The sequence below is a fragment of the Danio rerio genome, chromosome 18 (genome assembly GCF_052040795.2).
Source record: "Danio rerio strain M-AB ecotype USA chromosome 18, GRCz13ab, whole genome shotgun sequence".
Lineage (NCBI taxonomy): Eukaryota > Metazoa > Chordata > Actinopteri > Cypriniformes > Danionidae > Danio > Danio rerio.
Genome location: NC_141038.1, coordinates 1,452,501 through 1,463,972, shown reverse-complemented (window position 1 = coordinate 1,463,972; position 11,472 = coordinate 1,452,501).

Below are 11,472 nucleotides of genomic sequence, written 5' to 3'. Positions count from 1 at the left end.
AGTTTTTGTGCGTACGCAGCGCTGATACATGTTTTTTTATTTTAACATTGTCCCCCGTTGTCAGATTATTTAGCTTGTTTCAATGAAAAACTCACTTTATTTTGACCCATTATTTCTTAAATCAAGACAATAGTTTATTCTTGTCCGGAAAATGCTTTTGATTACAGAGTTTTGAGGTATCTGGACTAGAAACAAGACAAAAACTTAGTAATTCGCACATTTGCTCTACAATTCGCACATTTGCTCTACATGAATTTCAGTCATTGCTTTTGGATCCTGAATTTAGTGGTTTGTGTTCAGATGTTTGTCTGCTAGATCAGTGTTTCCCAGCCCTGTTCCTGAAGACACACCAACAGTCTACATTCTCAACCACTCCCTAATCAAACACACCGGAATCACCTCATCAGAGCATTAGAAGAGACGCCAAAACCTAAAGTTAATGGGTCAGATAAGGGAGACATCCAAAACTGTTGGTGTGCCTCCAGGAACAGGGTTGGGAAAGCAGTTGTACATGATTTGGTGGTGTTTACTGGAGAGTTTTGCACAAACAGACAGTGTGTGTGTGTGTGTGTGTGTGTGTGTGGGTGTGTGTGTGTGTGTGTGTGTGTGTGTGTGTGTGTGTGTGTGTGTGTGTGTGTGTGTGTGTGTGTGTGCGTGCGTGCGTGCGTGCGTGCGTGCGTGCGTGTGTGTGTGTTTGATAGGAGCTCCACATGTTCACTGTAAATAACACAGATGTGGAGAAACGATGCTCTTTGCATCTGGATCATGATGAATGGATTAACTGTGGTTGTACAGGTGGAACTGATGCTCAGCAAACTAAATAAACAGACTTTTTGCACAATATTAGATGCTTCATTTATCTATGATATGCATTAATGAGAGTTTTCATTTTACTTCAGGAGCTTCACAGATGAAACCCATGGATATCTACAGTGTGTTGCTGTAAATATCAGACTCTGAGGTCAGCCTGCTGTCATATTCAGTTGTAATGTTATTGTTACATAAACTGTGTTTCCTTTAAAGAAAATCACATTGTATATTCTAAATCATCTTAAACTCAATTCCTGGAGGGCCGCAGCTCTGCACAGTTTTGCTCCGACCCTAATTAAACACAGCTGATCCAAATAGTCAAGGTGTTCAAGACTACTACAGACTATTAAGCAGGTGTGAGTTGGAGGTGGTTGGAGATGAACATGCAGTGCTGCGGCCCTCCAGGAATTGAGTTTAAGACCACTGCTCTAAATTGTTCATCAGTCCACATCATTTTGTTTAAAGTAATTTGTTTTCATAAATGTTCGTGCTTGTTAATGCAACTTTCTATTCAGCTTATCACATGGCAGCAGCTCAATGCATTTAGGCATGCAGACATGGTCAAGACGATCTGCTGCAGCACAAAGTAAGCATTAGGATGGGGAAGAAAGGGAATTTATGTGACTTTGATCGTGGCATGGTTGTTGGTGCCAGACGGGCTGCTCTGAGTATTTCAGAAGCTGCTAATCTACTGGGATTTTCACGCACAACCATTTCTAGGGTTTACAGAGAATGCTCCGACATAGAGGAAACATCATGTGAGCGGCAGTTCTGTGTGCGCAAATGCCTTGTTGATGATTCCAGAGGTCGGAGGAGAATGGCCTGACTGGTTCCAGCTGATAGAAAGGCAACAGTAACTCAAATAAGCACTCGATACAGCCGAGCTCTGCAGAAGAGCATCTCTGAACACACAACACGTCCAACCTTGAGGCGGATGGGCTACAGCAGCAGAAGAGCACACCGGGTGCCGCTCCTGTCAGCTAAGAACAGGAAACTGAGGCTACAATTCACACAGACTCACCAAAACTGGACAATAGAAGATTGGAGAAACGTTGCTGCTCTGATGAGTCTCCATTTCTGCTGACACATTCAGATGCTCGGCTCACAATTTGGCCTCAACAGCATGAAAGCATGGATCATCCTGCCTTGTATCAGCGGTTCAGGCTGGTGGTGGTGGTGTAATGGTGTGGGGGAGATTTTCTTTGGGTCCATTAGTACCAATTGAGCATCAACGCCACAGCCTACCTGAGTATTGCTGCTGACCATGTCCATCCCTTTATGAGCACAGTGTCTCCATCTTCTGATGGCTACTTCCAGCAGGATAACGCAGCATGTCATAAAGCTCAATCATCTCAGACTGGTTTCTTGAACATGACGATGAGTTCACTGTACTCAAATGGCCGCCACAGTCACCAGAGCTCAATCCAATAGAGCAGTTTTGGGATGTGGTGGAACGGGAGATTGGCATCATGGATGTGCAGCGGACAAATCTGCAGCAACTGTGTGATGCTATCATGTCAATATAGAGCAAAATCTCTGAGGAATATTTCCAGTAGCTTGTTGAATCTCTGCCATAAAGGATTAAGGCAGTTCTGAAGGCAACAGGAGTCCAACCTGGTACTAGTAAGGCATACCTAATAAAGTGGCCGGTAATGTATGTTGTATATGTATATTTTTATTTTAAATGTAATTAAGACAATAAGCATTGCTTAAAGTATGTACATCTTATTAAATCTATTATTTTGCATTTTTATTAATAAACAGATTTTATTTTAATAGAATATAATATCAAATACAATTTAAAGGGTTATTTAATAAACAATTCTTGGTGTAATTTCTGTTTTTGCATTACTGTGATGATCGTAGAGTTAGACGTTAATAAAATTCTATTAATGGGTAAAACATTATAATAATTCTCAGTATAATGACTGTTTTTACATTACTGTGAGGGTTGGTTTAGGGTTGGGGTAGCGGTAGACATTAATAAAATACAATTTAATGGCCAATTTAATAAATAATATGAATAATTCTCGCTAACTTCCGTATGCAGCTGCATCCAACCCAGAGACACAGCACAATAATAGAAAAAAAAAAATAATAATAATGTTCGGTGCTGCGTGTGTTCCTTCAGAATGTGCTGATGTGCGTTTCCTCCAGCAGGTGGCGCGCCAGCTCTGTCTCTCTACTTCTGATTCACAGCGCTTTTATATAGTAGATTTTATCAAAGGGCAAAGGAGATTTGTTGCACAGTGTTTTCTTGTTTATTTTCTTCTGGGGAAACTTTTATTTTTTTTAGTTTGCCTGGAATGATTTTAAAACGAGCTTCTCCTGCTCACCAAAGCCGCGTTTATTTAATCCAAAACATAGAACAAATAACAAGTAAACAAACAGGTAAAATTCATTCATTCATTTTTTTTTTTGGGCGTAGTCCCTTTATTAACCAAGGGTCGCCACAGCGTAATGAACCACCAACTTATCCAGCACTTGTTTTACGAAGCGGATGCCCTTCCAGGTGCAACCCATCTCTGGGAAACACCCATACACACTTATTCACACTCATGCAGACAATTTAGGCTAGCCAATTCCCCTATAGCGCACGTCTTTAGACTTGTAGGGGAAACCAGAGCAACTCATGCCAACACGGGGAGAACATGCAAACTCCACACAGAAACACCAACTGACCCAGCTGGGACTCGAACCAGCGACCTTCTTGCTGTGAGGTGGCAGTGCTGACCACTGAGCCACCGTGCTGCCTAATGCTATTTAATATAATAAAAATGATAATGCTGTTGATTGCTAATTCAGTATTTATAAATATATTAATTTAAATCATCTTGAAACGCTTTTGGAGTGTGTTAAATGCAGGAATCACACAGTACTGCAGTGAAGTTATGAGGTGTTTGTTTGTGACATGATTGTCATTATAATAACTGTGGCGTAGAGATCACACACACACACACACACTCCTGTCTGCTTTATTTCTCTCCTATAATCGGTTTCTGTCATCTTCTGTGTGTGTGTGTGTGTGTGTGTGTTTTGTCTTTCCTTTAATTTGTTTTGGATTAATTTGCTGCTCTTCAGAGGCAGTCCCTGATTCCCTGTTATTTCCCTTCTGCAGCGCTGCAAACACCCTCTCTCTGCTTTCTGACGGATTGATTTCCTTCATGCTAAAACACACACACAAGGTGAAAGAACAAACCAAACATTATTGCCACTGAAGCTCTGGGATCATATGATGTTGATTCACACGCAGCATTTTCAGCAGCAAAAGACATCACACACAGTCGAAGATGCAATATTTAATAAACACACATTCAATCGTTCATTCATATTCCTTCGGCTTATTTATCAGGGGTCACCACAGTGGAATGAACCGCCAACTAATCCGGCATGTGTTTTACACAGCGGATGCCCTTTCAGCTGCAACCCAGTACTGGGAAACACTCATTCACACACAAACACACACACACTCAGCTGGAAGTTTGGATTGTAGGGGAAGCCGGAGCACCCGGAGAAAACTCAAGAAAAACACAGGGAGAACATGCAAACTCCACACAGAAACACCAACTGACCCAGCCGGGACTCAAACCAGCGACCTTCTTGCTGTGAGGCGATCGTGCTACCCACTGAGCGACCGTGATGCCCCTAGAATATGTTATTCATTCATATTTCTGTGACTGATTAAATGCTACAGACTTGCTGGAGCTCTGCAGTGTGTGTGTGTGTGTGTGTGTGTGTGTGTGTGTGCTGGGCTTCATTAGCTCATGAGCGGGTGACCCTCGTCTGTTTGTCTTTCATGGGTTTATTCTGCGTCTGCTGGAGGCTTTAAGGGTCAGACAGAGTGGAAACACAGCAGATGCTGCTTTAAACACATCTCACAAATGAGGCCTGCGTGTGTGTGTGTGTGTGTGTGTGTGTGGAGGTCGGTCACAAATGAGGCCTGTGTGTAGATCTGCACATCATATCAAAGCAGATCATCAAGCCTGACTCCACACAAATGAGCTCAATCCAGCAAAAGCCTCATTTACGCACACACAGTTGAGTGTTACTTCTATTTATATCTTGCTTCTTGCTTTTTTCCCTGTAAATTTTATTCCCAATTGTCATTAAATTTGATGATTTTCTTCAGCACATTTCTAATCATAGTAGTGTTAATAACTCATCTCTAATAACTGATTTATTTATCTTGGTCATGATGACAGTAAATTATATTAGACTAGATATTCTTCAAGACAGCTTAAAGTGACATTTGAAGGCTTCACTTATTCATTTTCTTTTCAGCTTAGTCCCTTTATTAATCAGGGGTCGCCACAGTGAAATGAACCGCCAACTTATCCAGCATATGTTTTACGCAGCGGATGCCCTTACAGCTGCATCCCATCACTTGTCTGAAAGGTAAATGTTACACAGTGATTATTGTAGAGCTCCTCTATTCAAAGTTCTGAAAGAGATCAGGCCTCAGCCAGGCAATAAAAGTAACGCAAAAGTAACTCAAAGGTACCCCCCCCCCCACACTTTTTATAAACATCGTACTTCCCCCACTTCACTTTCCATAGACACCCCCCCCCCCCTTCAAAAACATTTTGCTTCCCCCTTTTTCATAAACATTTCGCTCCCCCCTTCATAAACATTTCGCTCCCCCCCTTTTCATAAACTTTTGAACCCCTTTCTCCTTCATAGACATTTCGTCCGTCCCCCCCCCCCTCCCCCAACTTTTACATTTACATTTAGTCATTTAGCAGACGCTTTTATCCAAAGCGACTTACAAATGAGGAAAAGGAAGCAATTTACACAACTATAAGAGCAACAATGAAGAAGTGCTGTAGGCGAGTTTCAGGTGTGTAAAGTGTAAGAAGGAAAGAATTAGTAATTTTTTATTTTTTTTTTGTTTTGAGTACAGTTAGTGGTATATCCAGAGAGGCAATTGCAGATTAGTAAGGAAAGTGGAGACTAAATAGTTGAGTTTTTAGTGGTTTCTTGAAAATAGCGAGTGACTCTGCCGTTCTGATGCAGTTAGGGAGTTCATTCCACCAACTGGGCAGATTGAATGCGAGAGTTCGGGAAGTGATTTCTTCCCTCTTTGGGATGGAACCACGAGGCGACGTTCATTCACAGAACGCAAGTTTCTGGAGGACACATACATCTGCAGAAGTGAGAGCAGATAAGAAGGAGCAAAGCCAGAAGTCGCTTTGTAAACAAACATCAGAGCTTTGAATTTGATGCAAGCAGCAACTGGCAGCCAGTGCAAACGGACGAGCAGCGGAGTGACATGTGCTCTTTTAGCTTCGTTAAAGACCACTCGAGCTGCTGCGTTCTGAAGCAGCTGAAGAGGTTTGATAGAGTTAGCTGGAAGCCCGGCTAGTAGAGAGTTGCAATAGAGAGAACAAGAGCTTGAACAAGGAGTTGAGCTGCATGTTCAGATAGTAGGGGGTCGGATCTTTCTGATGTTGTAGAGTGCGAATCTGCACGATCGAGCAGTTTTAGAAATGTGGTCAGAGAAGTTTAGTTGGTCATCAATCGTTACTCCAAGGCTTTTCACCATTTTGGACCACTTTTCATAAACATTTCGCCCCCCCTTCATAAACATTATGCTCCCCCCATTTTCCATAAACATTTTGCTCCCCCCTCCCCTTTTCATAAACCTTTTGCTTTCCCCCCACTTCATAAACATTTCGCTCCCTCCTTTTCATAAACATTTCACCCCCCCTTCATAAACATTTCGCCCCCCCCCCCCCCACTTTCCATAAATATTTTGCTCCCCCCACTTTTCATAAACATTTCACCCCCCCCTCTCCTTCATAAACATTTCGCTCCCCCTCTTTTCATAAATATTTTGCTCCCCCCTCACCTTTCATAAACATTTCACTTCCCCCCACTTTTCATAAACATCGCGCCCCACACCTTTCATAAACATTTCTTTCCCCCCCACTTTTCATAAATATTTTGCCCCCCTTTACAAAAATATTTTGCTGCCCCCCGACTTTTCATAAGCATTTTGCTCCCCCCTCGCCTTTCACAAACATTTCACCCCCCCCCACCTTTCATAAACATTGTGACCCCCCCCACCCCCACCACCACCACCACACACTTCTGTCCTATCAGCAGTTGCTCTCCAATCTCTTGATGCTGTGATCATTACTACAGTATGTCATCTGATGGCGATAAATCACACAGTATCATCATTATCTGAACAAACGCGTCTGATTTCTTTTCTCTTCGCAGTGAAATGAAGACAATCCGACTGAAATCAGCGGCGCGGTGTGAAGTTAATCTGCAGATATATCTTTAATCCCGTCTCTCAGCAGGTCTGTGCTTTCTCAGTGTCTCGTACAGGTGTGTGTCTTTACATCAGGTTGAAGAAACCCTGAAGACAGTCTCAGTGTAATGATCACAGCTGCGCCACTGAAATCACAATAAAACGGCAAATTATCGATGCCTTCATGCAAATGAACGCTTCTGATGCTGTTGACAAGGGGAGCAGTGCATTAAGATTCGTAAAACACAGCAGGATCTGCTTTAAAATGACGTGGATGCAGGTTTTCACTCCCCGAGGTGATCCAGTGCTGAAAGGAACAAACATGAAATGTAATAATCATTAAGAAAGCAACAGATTAAAGATGGAAAAGTCATCTGTTGAACAGCAAGCAGACAAGTGGCTGAACATGAGAATGTGAACATGAAACAATCCTAATTATCTTCTATTGCCTCCTTTTTAAATATCTACTGTTTTTATTTAGTAGTGCTGATTAACCTTGCTGTATGTAGGTTTTTGACTCTTCTAAAGCATGAAACACTATAATATGTGTGTGCAGATATTCAGAAACATGCTGAGTGAACATTCTGAAAAACAATGCTGAAGTCAGACATTCTGCTTTGAACATGTGTGTTATGTGGCAGAACGGCTGCCTTTGTTTTGGTCATTTAACCCACCCAATGCTCAGTTTAGCCAATTATATTTTAGCATCCGGGTTGCCAGATGGTGGAAAACAGTGTATTTCCATCATTAAGTCAGGAAGGCTCTCAAAGCATGCATCCGTGACCGAAGTGTGACCTCTGGTGGACAGTAGCAGACTCTGAAATGAGACGCAGATTCAGAGTTCCACATGAGTTAGTTAATAATTAGCAAATAATATAAATATTATAAATGTAAGCATTAGGTGAGTAGGATACACTGTAACCCTCTGTCCTAACAACACGCTACACACACGCACACTCAAGTGAATGCCGCTCTCTCATTGGCTGTAGTCAATCGCTGATGTTATTTTCAGTCAAAACTCATTTCACACGGCATGAATTGAATCGCCGACAGCTCCAGATATTTAGGTAGTGCTGTCACCTCACAGCAAGAAGGTTGCTGGTTAGAGCCTCGACCGTGTCAGTTGGCGTTTCTGTGTGGAGTTTGCATGTTCTCCCTGCGTTTGCGTCGGATTCCTCCGGGTGCTCCGGTTTCCCCCACAGTCCAAAGACATGCAGTACAGGTGAATTGGGTAAGCTAAATTATCTGTAGTGTATGAGTGTAAATGAATGTGTATGGGTGTTTCGCAGAGATGGGTTGCAGCTGGAAGGGCATCCGCTGCGTAAAACATATGCTGGATAAATTGGCGGCTCATTCCGCTGAGAGGACCCCTGATTAATAAAGGGATTAAGCTGAAAAGAAAATATGAGAAAATGAATGAATGAATGTATTTATTTTCAATATCTAGAATATCTAGTAAGTGCGCACGGTGTTGTCTTTAATCAGTAGTGCTGATTAAATAGGCAATTTTACAACAAAAACTAAAAATCATTATTAACTCAAAAAGATTTTTTTGCCGTCATTGTCAATATTTAGGAACACTATTAAGTGCTTATGTTGTTGTTTATGTTTAGTGGAGCTGAGTCATACTATTCAATTTTCTTATTTTTTAAATTTTAGATGGAGATGTAAATAAAAAATAAATTTACTAAAAAAATCATAATGAGATCACAATAAACACACTTAAAATTATCATGCTACTATTTTTTTTCAGTAGCGCTGTTGAATAATAGATATAAAAACTAGTAAACAGCATTTCAGCACCACGGACAGCAACTGTGCATTGATCAGTGCCCTTTACAGTATGTGAAGGGATTTAACTTTTAACAGACTATTACCCGTTTCGTTTATGCTTTTTAAAAATAGATATTGATTAGATATTGATATTGATTATTTTTAGTTAGATTTTTTTAATGCAGTTTTGTCATTTTGGCTTAGGCTGCATTCTTTGTTTGTATGTGTTGTAGAGCTTTAACTGCATCATAAAAATGTAGAACTAGAATTATTATTATTATTTAACATATGAGCGACGCTGCTTGTGTAGATATAATTGAGAGTGGGGTCTGTCTTTAAGTTTAGACATTTGTAATGCAGAAACTGAAAGTGTAGATCAAGCTTTTTTTTCCTTTTTAAGTTCCGTTTAATTTCAGCACCACGGACAGCAACACATATCTCGGTGATGGTATTAATAGCGAGTGATTGATTTCAGGACCATGGACAGCAACAATGCGATACATTTAACTGGCAATCTATTTAATGTCTGCATGATGCTAATAATGTAGATATGGTGAAATTGGGTTCACTGTTAAAGTAAGACATCTGAGATATGCGTACTGAAAAAAGCAAGTTATTTCACACACATTCAGTATAGTTAATTAATACGGTTTAAAATCATTTCAGGACCATGGACAAGAATATAGAATGATATAGACATGTATGACAATAAATGCTGCTGCTGATGAAACCAATGATGCTGTTCATGTAGATATGATCAAAAATTAGGTTCATCTTTAAAAACAAAAACAAAACAACGTTAAAAAAAGAAAAAAAAAAGAAAATTATTTATATTTAATTTACATTGCAGTAACATACTAATTAAATTTAGTAATGTTCAATTTAATTTGTTTGTGTAAATTAAGTCCATAGAAATTGTTTGCAAACATTAAAGCTTTCATTCATCCAATTTAAAAGAAAATAGGGTAATGGTTGACATCTAAATTTTATTACTTGAACCAATGAAAAATACATAATTTGCCCTATGCAATATTTTTTTATGTTCATGAGAACAGTTTTATATAACCTGGTACAAAAGCATATTTGTCTTGTTTAAGTTAAAGTCAATTAATTAAAATTTTCTTTATGTTCTAAACAAGAAGCCTTATTAAAAAAAATTACCATAGAATGTTCATTCATCCAATTAAAAAAATAGGGTAATGGTTTACATCTAAATTTGATCACTTGAGCCAAAGAAAAACTAATTATTTGCATTAAACAATATATTTAATCCCATGAAAGTACAAGTGATTATTGAGTTTCTGTTTAATATGCATGCATTGGCCTGTGTGAGTAAGCTTAAAAATTTACATTGGTCAAAACAAATATTTCTGAGTTGAGCTATTAATCAAAATGTTTTATTATTGACTATGTTTTAATCTTAAAATATGTTACTTTAAAAATAAAACAAATACTATTAAACATTAAAGATACATTTTTAATTAAATAAAGTACTGCTTGATAGTTTGATCAATGAATAATAGTTCAGTGTGTCATGATATTATACAGTTCTATAGAAATAAAGCAATGCTGAATATATATTAAAATAAAATATATAAATATTACAAAGTGCTATAGTATTAAGTATCATAGAATATATATAAAATGTAATATTGAAATACATTTTAATAGTACAAATGTTTCCAACTAAAGCTTTTTAGAGGCTTAAAATGTATTATCTAAAAAGCTTTCACGTGTTACATATATATTAAACTTGTAACATTTCAAAAGCAACCAATAAAACCAGCAAAATGTGTTGGTTTGGTGAGCAATGTGTACAGGTAGGCCTGTATTTTAGGTATTGTATTATTCCCAGGGGTGGATTTAACCAATACGTGAAGTAAGCAGCCACTTAGGGCCCCAGGAAATCTGGAGGCCCCCAATAAATGTCTAGGAGTACAAATTATGCCTATAAACTATATATAACATTGTTGTTGTTTTTTACCATATTTTGTATGGTAAGAATTAAACAAATACAATTATAACGTAATTAAAGCTTATTTAATATAAAATAAAACACAATATTATTACAATAATGTAATTTTAAGTAATAATAATACAAACTAAAATATCCATCATAGAGCAATCCAGCAGTCATATTTATTTAAAAGATATATGTATTATTTTTAGTTACTAAACTAATCATTTAAAATGTAGAGATTGCCTTAATTTAAAATGTCAAAAAGAAGATTTATAGCTATATTTATAACATTATAGCTAAATAAAAAATAATTAAAAGTAGATCGGGTGCATTTCAGCACTTGGGCCCTATGGCTGGAATTGCTTAGGGCCCCAAAATCACTAAATCTGCCCCTGCATGTTCCAGGTGGATTTTTAAAGTACTAGCTTTATTTAAGATGTACTTTATAATCATCTCAACAAAAGGTATAAACGCACAGCTGCACAAACATACTGCTTCACAATCCAAATTCGCTTCGTGTTTTGACATTAAAACACCTTCAAAACGCCGTACAAATGTTTTCCTCCTGACCCCGCCCCCAACACGAACGCCTTCACTCACGCCACCCTGCGATTGGCTGCCCCAGACTTTTATGCAAATGAACCGCGGGTGTATTCAAAAGCCACGAGCTGAC